General features: G+C 43.7%; 1 pseudogene; it reads left to right on the forward strand.

The window, feature by feature from the left end:
- The first annotated feature begins 6,956 nt into the window (after positions 1-6,956).
- On the forward strand, positions 6,957-8,136 carry LOC126943059 (vomeronasal type-1 receptor 4-like; annotated as a pseudogene).
- The last annotated feature ends 794 nt before the right edge of the window (positions 8,137-8,930 follow it).

Genomic DNA, 8,930 nt, shown 5'->3' on the forward strand with positions numbered 1-8,930 from the left:
ATATTTTTTCTCTCTGAATCTGTTATGAACCCATTGGTTGGCTGGGTTCAGTAATAAATATGTGAGACTTTTCATTTCAAAATAAAAAAGGGAAACTATGTAATTCCATAGAGTACCTTAATTTCTGTATTGCCTTTTTTTTTTTTTTTTTTTTTTTTTTTTTTGAGATCAAGACTCCACTGGGTTCAGTGGATCACACCTGTGGTCCTGGCACTTTGGGAGGCTGAGGTGGGAAGATTGCTTGAGACCAGGAGTCTCCTGGGAATCTTCTCATCTCCTAACCCAATTCATGACAGACCCTTGGACTTTACTATTATGGAAAATCTATATAAAGCAGTATCAGTGTGTCAAAGCATTATGTCTGTCACAAGCTCGTGAAAGGAAAATAAAAATTACTAAGCCAAAGAGAAAGGTCAACCTGAGAACTGCATCAGAAAAACCTGCCTCCCATTTTATTCCTAAATGAGATAGCTACAAAGATGAAAATAAAGCTACATAGAGGCCGGGCGAGGTGGCTCACACCTGTAATCCCAGCACTTTTGGAAGCTGAAGCGGGTGGATCACTTGAGGTTGGGACTTTGAGACCAGCCTGACTAACATGGAGATACCCTGTCTCCACTAAAAATACAAAAATTAGCGGGGTGCGGTGGTGTGCGCCTGTAATCCCAGCTACTTGGGAGGCTGAGGCAAGAGAATTGCTTGAGCCCAGGAGGCAGAGCTTGCAGTGAGCCGAGATCACACCACTGCACTCCAGCCTGGATGACAGAGTGAGACTCCATCTCAAAAAAAAAAAAAAAAAAAAAAAAATTCCAGCAAATATCATATGTTATAATAATTCTTTGCCACAGAAGAGAATCAGTTATGGTAAGTTCCTACCTGGAAATCAAAATGTGAGTTTCTTTTTTTTTTTTTTTTTTTTTTTTTTTTTTTTTTTGAGACAGAGTCTCGCTCTGTCGCCCAGGCTGGAGTGCAGTGGCCGGATCTCAGCTCACTGCAAGCTCCGCCTCCTGGGTTCACGCCATTCTCCTGCCTCAGCCTCCCGAGTAGCTGGGACCACAGGCGCCGCCACCTCGCCCGGCTAATTTTTTGTGTTTTTAGTAGAGACGGGGTTTCGCCATGTTAGCCAGGATGGTCTCGATCTCCTGACCTTGTGATCCGCCCGTCTCGGCCTCCCAAAGTGCTGGGATTACAGGCTTGAGCCACCGCGCCCGGCCCAAAATGTGAGTTTCTACTCTGTCTTCAGGTGCCTTCCCAGAGATGCCCCCAGATTTTCATACAGCAGTTGTGATATGGGATGGACTGACCCCCTGCGAAAAGCCCATATATATAAAGCAGTTCCCATTTCCCTCCACAAACTGCGGGCTGCCAGTGAAAACTACCTTAGATTTTCGTGCAAATCCCATTCTTTTCTGGCCTTCTACAGGATGACAGGGGCCTAGAGGAGGCAGTACTAGGTGGAGTTACCTGGGTGCCCATTTGTTGGAATGTGACATTTTATGGCTACTCGCAAGGTCTGTTATCAGTTGTCTGTCTTGGGGAGAATGTGCAGTCACCATGGTGCAATAATAATCTATCCAAGGACCACACAGGTCACCACAGGTGCTCAGTCAGCGTGATCCACATGCTGTGATGTGTGCTCTGCCAGGACACAGACGGACCCACTCAGCTCTGTCGATGTGTAAACAGGGAGTGTTGCAATGACGTGGTTTATTCATAATCACCATGGAATCTGATTTGGCGTTTTAAAAAATGCATAGATCTATTGCAGCCGGTATGAAAACATCACTGATTGGCCAGGCATGGTAGCTCACGCCTGTAATCCCAGCACTTTGGGAGGTTGAGGCAGGCAGATCACCTGAGGTCGGGAGTTGGAGACCAGCCTGACCAGCATGGTGAAACCCCATCTCTACTAAAAGTACAAAAGTAGCCGGGCGTGGTTGTGAATGCCTGTAATCCCAGCTATTAGGGAGGCTGAGGCGGGAGAATCACTTGAACCCGAGAGGCAGAGGTTGCGGTGAGCTGAGATTGCGCCGTTGCACTCCCGCTGGGCAACAAGAGTGAAACTCCATCTTAAAAACAAAACAGAACAAAACAAACCCATCACTGATTGGTGAAAGCTACTGAATTAGACACGTAACTCTGTAAATTTATATTTAAATATTGAATCATGAACAATATCTGAATGGTGTGTATATACATATATATTTTGTATGTGATTTCAGATGCAGTTTTAGATATTCTATGAAATTATATAGGCGTAAGGATACACCTCAAACTGATGAAAATTATTGTGTCGATATAAATGGTTACTTTTTATTTTAGTGTTTAAATGTTTTATCGTTACATTTGTTCAGGTGTGTATTAATTTTCTATTTATGCATTGCCACGGTTTACCAGCCGTTTACTACAGCACTCATTTATTTTCTCACAGCTCATAGATGAGAAATGTGTCGGGTTTTTCTGGGTACTCTGGTCTCACAAGGCCAAAATCAAAGTCAGAGCCATGGGCTGTATTCTGGAGACTATGGGGGCAGAATTTCCTTCTAAGCCCATTCAGATTGTTGTCAGAATTCATTTCTTTCCAGCACGTGAAATCAGCCTCATGCTCCTGGGTCCTAACTTCCTCCTCTACTGCATCTCTCTGACATACATTTCTGCTTCAAGGCCACATAGGACCCACCCAGATAATCCAGGATAACTTTATTTTCTTTTTCTTCTTCTTCTTCTTCTTTTTTTTTTTTGAGACTGAGTCTTGCTCTGTCGACGAGGCTGGAGTGCGGTGGCACGATCTCTGCTCATTGCTACATCCGCCTCCAGGTTCAAGCGATTCTCCTCCCTCAGCCTCCAGAGTAGCTGGGATTACAGGCACTCGTCACCACTCCCAGCTAATGTTTGTATTTTTAGTAGAGACGGAGTTTCACCATGTCGGCCAGACTAGTCTTGAACTCCTGACCTCAAGTGATCTGCCCGCCTCAGCCTCCCAAAATGCTAGGATTACACACAGGTTTTCTCTTTCAAAGTCAAATGAAGCCGGGCATGGTGGCCGGTGCCTATAATCTCAGCTACTGAGGAGGCTGACATAGGAGGAACACTTGAACCCAAGAGGCGGAGGATGCAGTGAGCCAAGATCATGCCACTACACTCCAGCCTGGTCGACAGAGCCAGACTCAGTCTCAAAAAAAAAAAAAAATCAAATGACTGGTAACCTTCATAAATCAGTAAATTACCAGCCAATTTCCTTTTGGCAGGTAACAGCATAAATGCAGCAGTAGCACCAGGAGTTGGAGACCTGACTACGTCATTATAGGACCAGTAAACTAATTTTGCACTGAGAAGGTAATTTGTCAACCTAGCTAGAGAATTATTACCATTTGGGATATTTCTGTTAAGAGAAATTGGTATACTATATATTGCTGAACGATATTGGCGATACTATATTTAACATAGTTATATAACTAAACATCAATATAATTATATAGTAATATGTATTTCAATATTGGTAAACTATATGTTTCTATGAAATTTCTATGTAATTTCGTATTCAGTTGTGCTCACAAGTATATTGATTTATTTTATTTATTTATTTATTTCATTTTTTTTTCTTTTTTCCTGAGATCAAGTCTTGCTCTGTAGCCCAGGCTGGGGAGCAGTGTTGTGATCTTGACTCACTGCAACTTCTGCCTCCCGGGTTCAAGCAATTCTCCTCTCTCAGCCTTCCAAGTAGCTGGGATTACAGGCACATGCCAGCACACACAACTAATTTTTATATTTTTAGTAGAGACGGGATTTCATCATCTTGGCCAGGCTGTTCTCAAACTCCTGACCTCAGGTGATCTGCCTGCCTTGGCCTCCCAAAGTGCTAGGATTACAGGCGTGAGCCACCACGCCCGGCCATATCTGGACTTCTTATATACCTCCTTCTACTGCGGACTCTACCTGTCAAACTGAAATATAAAATACTCACGTGACCCATCCTTCTGTCTGGATGGTGAGTTCAAAGTGTGCTGGTCATGCCAGTCAGTATTATATGAGAGGGCAGCAGCCAGGCTGCTAGATATGGGCTTGTGGTTCTGTGACCTCACCTGCTGTCACAACTGCAATGATCCTCATTTTACCTGTCACAGCTATGACAGTGCAGTCCTAGGACGCTATTCTTTTTTTTAAACTTTTTCCCCATTGTAATTACCAAGAAAACATTTACTGATTCCTAGATAGCATCTCCAAAGGGATTTTGGAGTGTCTTCTCCTTCATTCCTGGGGGCAGAGAGGGTCTCACAAGAAGGAAGCAGGAAATACTGAGCTCTGGTACGTCAGGGACTGAACGCACACCAGGTATGTCTCAGTGGATTCTCTGAATCCCAGAGAAATCTTTCCACCCAAAGTAGGTTTCCTTACAATATTCAGACCTTTGATGGTTTAGGTTATATGCAGATAAATGGAATCAGGCAACGTACCTAAGAAGGATTTTGAGAGAGAGAGAAAAAAAAAAAAAGTAAAAGGAAGAACATGAAGCCATTAGTTCACATTAGAAATTTTGGAAGTCGCTGCTCTGTCTTCCAGAAAATAGACCTAAAGACAGTTATACCATTCAACCCAGCAATCCCGTTACTGGATATATGCCTAAAGGAATATAAATTGTTCTATTATAAAGACACATGCATGTGTATGTTCGTTGCAGCACTATTGACAATAGCAAACATGAAGTCAACCAAAATGTCCATCACTGGTGGACTGGATAAAGAAAATGTGGTACCTGTACACCATGGAATACTATGCAGTCATAAAAAAAGAATGAGATCATGTCCTTTGCAGGGACATGGATGGAGCTGGAGGTCATTTTCCTTAGCAAACTAACCCAGGAACACAAACCCAAATGCCACATGTTCTCATTTGTAAGTGGGAGGTAAATGACGAGAAGACAGATACATAGAGGGGAACAACACACACTGGGACCTATTGGAGGGTGCAGGGCGAAAGAAGGGAGAGGATCAGGAAATATGACTAATGGGTACTAGAATTAATACCTGGGTGATGAAATGATCTGTACAACAAACTCCCATGACGCACGTTTACCTGTGTAACAAACCTGCTCATGTACCCCTGAACTTCAAAGTCTTTTAAAAACAAAGGAAATCTCGACTCTCTCTCTCAGAACCTGGACTAGAGATTCATCTTAACTTCCAATGGATCTCCCATTGACAGTCATAATGAAGTAAGAAGAAGAAGACAGGGAAGAGGCAGTGTAAAACCATGGCAGAAATTTACCAAGGATAAGCTGACTGTACTTCAGCAGTCATTTGCACAGAATCCTTATCCTGATTTTACAACCAGGGAAGAACTGGCTGGACAGTCTCTTGTCCCGTGTTTGTAATTGATAACTGGTTTCAAAATAAAAGAGCCAGACTGCCACCTAGAGAGAGACACAGAATGTTCGCTGCCGGGAAACTGCACGATTCCTTTGCCGAAGGCCGCCCGTTTACAAGAATCCAGGGAAACCAGGTGGAATCTCAGGTGGATGACCCTGAGCAGAACTTCTCGTACCCGGGAAGTTCTACTGCGTGGAACTGGCCACTCTTCCGTGGAGACACAGGGGATTCCCAATTAACATGATGGCTCAAATAACTCTAGCCTTATGAATTAAAAGGAAACTAAGCTGTGATTTGGAGTATCCAGGTGACACAGAAAATGGCCCTTCTCGATTTAGCTCAGCATTATTTCCTCATCTTTCTGCATCTCCTCCTCAGTATTCTGACAGGGACAAGCCTGAGATGGGGGGAAGCCAGCATGCAAGGCCCTCCCGTTTGCTGTGTGTTCATGGTATGCAGGGAGAGAGGCAGCTTAAAAAAAAAGGAGAGCTTAAAAAAAAAAAGAAAAGCCTAGACCTGTGTAATTTGTATGAGTGTTCTGGGACATACTGTTTATAAAAAATCAAGTTATTGAATAGTTTGATAATACGATAATCATGGAAATAAAGGACAAAGCAGCAAGTAATGATTAAAAAAAAAAGAAGGAAATCTAATCTCCAAATCAGCTATTTCAATTTATCAAATGCACAAGATCCCATGCCTTACAGATTTAATTTTCCATATATGTTCTATATTAACACCTTTTACAAAACTCGCCTCAACACTTATTGTTTTAGTTAATGTATGTCCTCATTAATTGATGAGTATATGAACTGAAAATCGTGATAATTTAATTTCTACCCGACTATTTTATGATCCTCTAGTGTTTCATTTTACGTAGTTGGGATGTGATATCAGAGTGTCCATTAATGCCTGTGGTAGGTGCCATTGTACTTTCTTTCCTGGTATAAAAGGAAGTGAGTCTCTGTGTAGCTGTCCTGATATGGGGCCAATCATTTAAATCTAATTTAGTCATGAGGCAGATTCCTGTAATTTTATACTCCAAGCAGTGTATCTACATTTTATCAAGGTCTTTAAAGATTTATTCATAATTGCTATCAGTCTGTGGGGTAATATTGTACACATCAATGGAAACTGGTCAAAACCAAAATTATAAAATTAAATGTCACCTGCGTAAACTATACAGCCAAGGTATTAAATAGAAATTAAATATGTATGTTCGTTATTGGAAGAACTCCGCTAACTGGCTTTGACAGTAGAGCATGGTGGTTAACGCACTCTGAAATCAGCCCAGACAAGATCAGTCCCCATTCCACCCCAAACACGGTGTGAATTTACACAAATCATGTCATCTCTCTGTGCTTGAGTCCTCTTGGTCTTTATAATGGTGGTGCCTGGCTCATAGATTATGAAGACTATGGAGGTGAATACATGTCTGTTCTTCATAGCAAAGAGCAATTCATTGCAAATACACTTAAAATGGGACACATCCAAAGATGGCAGACTCTTCATAATAGAAAGGAACTTTATGAAGTATTTCTATTGCATTTCAGCTGACTTTATTATTTATTTATTTATTTACTTATTTATTTTGGGACAGGGTCTCACTTTGTCACCCAGGCTGGTGGGCAGTGGCGTGATCTTGGCTTACTGCAGCCTCAACCTTCTGGGTTCAAGGGATCCTCCCATCTCAGCCCCCACCAAGTACCAGTTGCCTTTTAAATGTCGCTCATGCATCACGTTCCCTGCAGGATCCTGTGTCTCTGAAGGTGAGTAGCAGCCTGTGGGAACTGACAGAACGGCTGCTGGGATGGGGCAATGGGAATGATGTTCTTATCGCAGACTACAGTTAGAATCCTGGGGAATTTCTTATTTACCATTATCTGTTCTTTATCAATGGGTGCAGGTTAAGGTCCACAGATTTGATTACTAAACACCTAATTGTAGCCAACACCTTATTCCTCCTCCCTAGAGGGATGCCACAGACAATGGCAGCTTTTGGGTTTAGACATTTCCTGAATTATTCTGGATGTAAATTTCTTTTTTATGTCCACAGAGTGGGCAGGGGAGTGTCCATTGGCAGCACCTGCCTCCTGAGTGTCTTCCAGGCCATCACCGTCAGCCCCGGGAGCTCAGGTGGGCAAAGTTTAAAGGGAAAGCCCCCAAGCACGCTGGCTCCTGTGTATTCCTCAGCTGGCTCCCCACATGCTGGTGAATAGCATTGTTCTCATGCACGTGACTGGCAAGTGGCGTAGCAAAAATACCACAAAGTCCAAAGGTCTGGGATACTGTTCTGCTGCTCATCACCAGGACACCAGAGAGTCGCTGCACGCGGCACTGCTGTCCTTCCCTGATGTGATCTGTCTGGGGCTCATGCTCTGGGGCAGCAGCTCCCTCGTTTGCATCCTGCACAGGCACAAGCAGTGGGTCCCCCACCTCCTCCCCTGAGTCCAGAGCTACCAAAACCATCCTCCTGGTGAGCACTTTTGTGTCCTTTTACACTCTCTCTTCACCTTTCAAGTTTGTTTGGGTCTTTTGAATAATCCCAGTCAGTTGGTGGTGAACATCTCTGCAATGATCAATGCAAGTTTCCCAAATGTCAGCCCCTTTATTCTCATCAGTGGAGACTCCGGTGTATCCAAGCTTTGCTCTGCTTGGCTGAGCACCACGAAACCCCCTGATCTTATCAGAAACATGTGAATTGTACATGTTTGTACAATGTTTATGTTTCTTCATTGATCTCTATAGACCCATAAACAGGGTTGTGAAATGAGGCTTGTTAGTGCTGTGCTGGCCAGCAGGGGTCACTGTTTCCTTCTGTACCTCCTGATCCCTCCCTCCACCCACACCACACTGGAGCAGCTCTGTGGAAAAAGTGGGATCAGCTTAGAGGTTTTTGGGAGGAAGACACTGAAACGTAAACGTTATAAGAAAGCAACAGTGTACAAGCACACATGCCTCATCCCTGTGTCCCTTGGAGTAGACGGGGAAATGTGTGCAGGTGCGAAGTTCTTGCTGCCATTTTCTTGATGAATAATAAAACACATATTTTCTCATATCCAGAAATCACATGCCCTCAGCCAACATCCATAAACTGACAATCTTACTTGTTGACTTGCAAGTAAGGTTAAAATATAAAACCTTTTGCAATTTCTGATAGTTCTGGTGATGCTGAGACAGGTCTGACTTTGTGTAAGAGGAAGGTAGAAAGATTCTTCACCGGCGTGGTTAAGAGACAGAAAACCGGCCGGGCGCGGTGGTTCAAGCCTGTAATCCCAGCACTTTGGGAGGCCGAGGCGGGCGGATCACAAGGTCAGGAGATCGAGACCACGGTGAAACCCCGTCTCTACTAAAAATACAAAAAATTAGCCGGGCGCGGTTGTGGGCGCCTGTAGTCCCAGCTACTCGGGAGGCTGAGGCAGGAGAATGGCGTGAACCCGGGAGGCGGAGCTTGCAGTGAGCCGAGATCGCACCACTGCACTCCAGCCTGGGGCACAGAGCAAGACTCCGTCTCAAAAAAAAAAAAAAAAAAAAAAAAGAAAGATTCTTCACCGGCGTGGTTAA

This window comes from Macaca thibetana, chromosome 19 (assembly GCF_024542745.1).
Source record: "Macaca thibetana thibetana isolate TM-01 chromosome 19, ASM2454274v1, whole genome shotgun sequence".
Lineage (NCBI taxonomy): Eukaryota > Metazoa > Chordata > Mammalia > Primates > Cercopithecidae > Macaca > Macaca thibetana.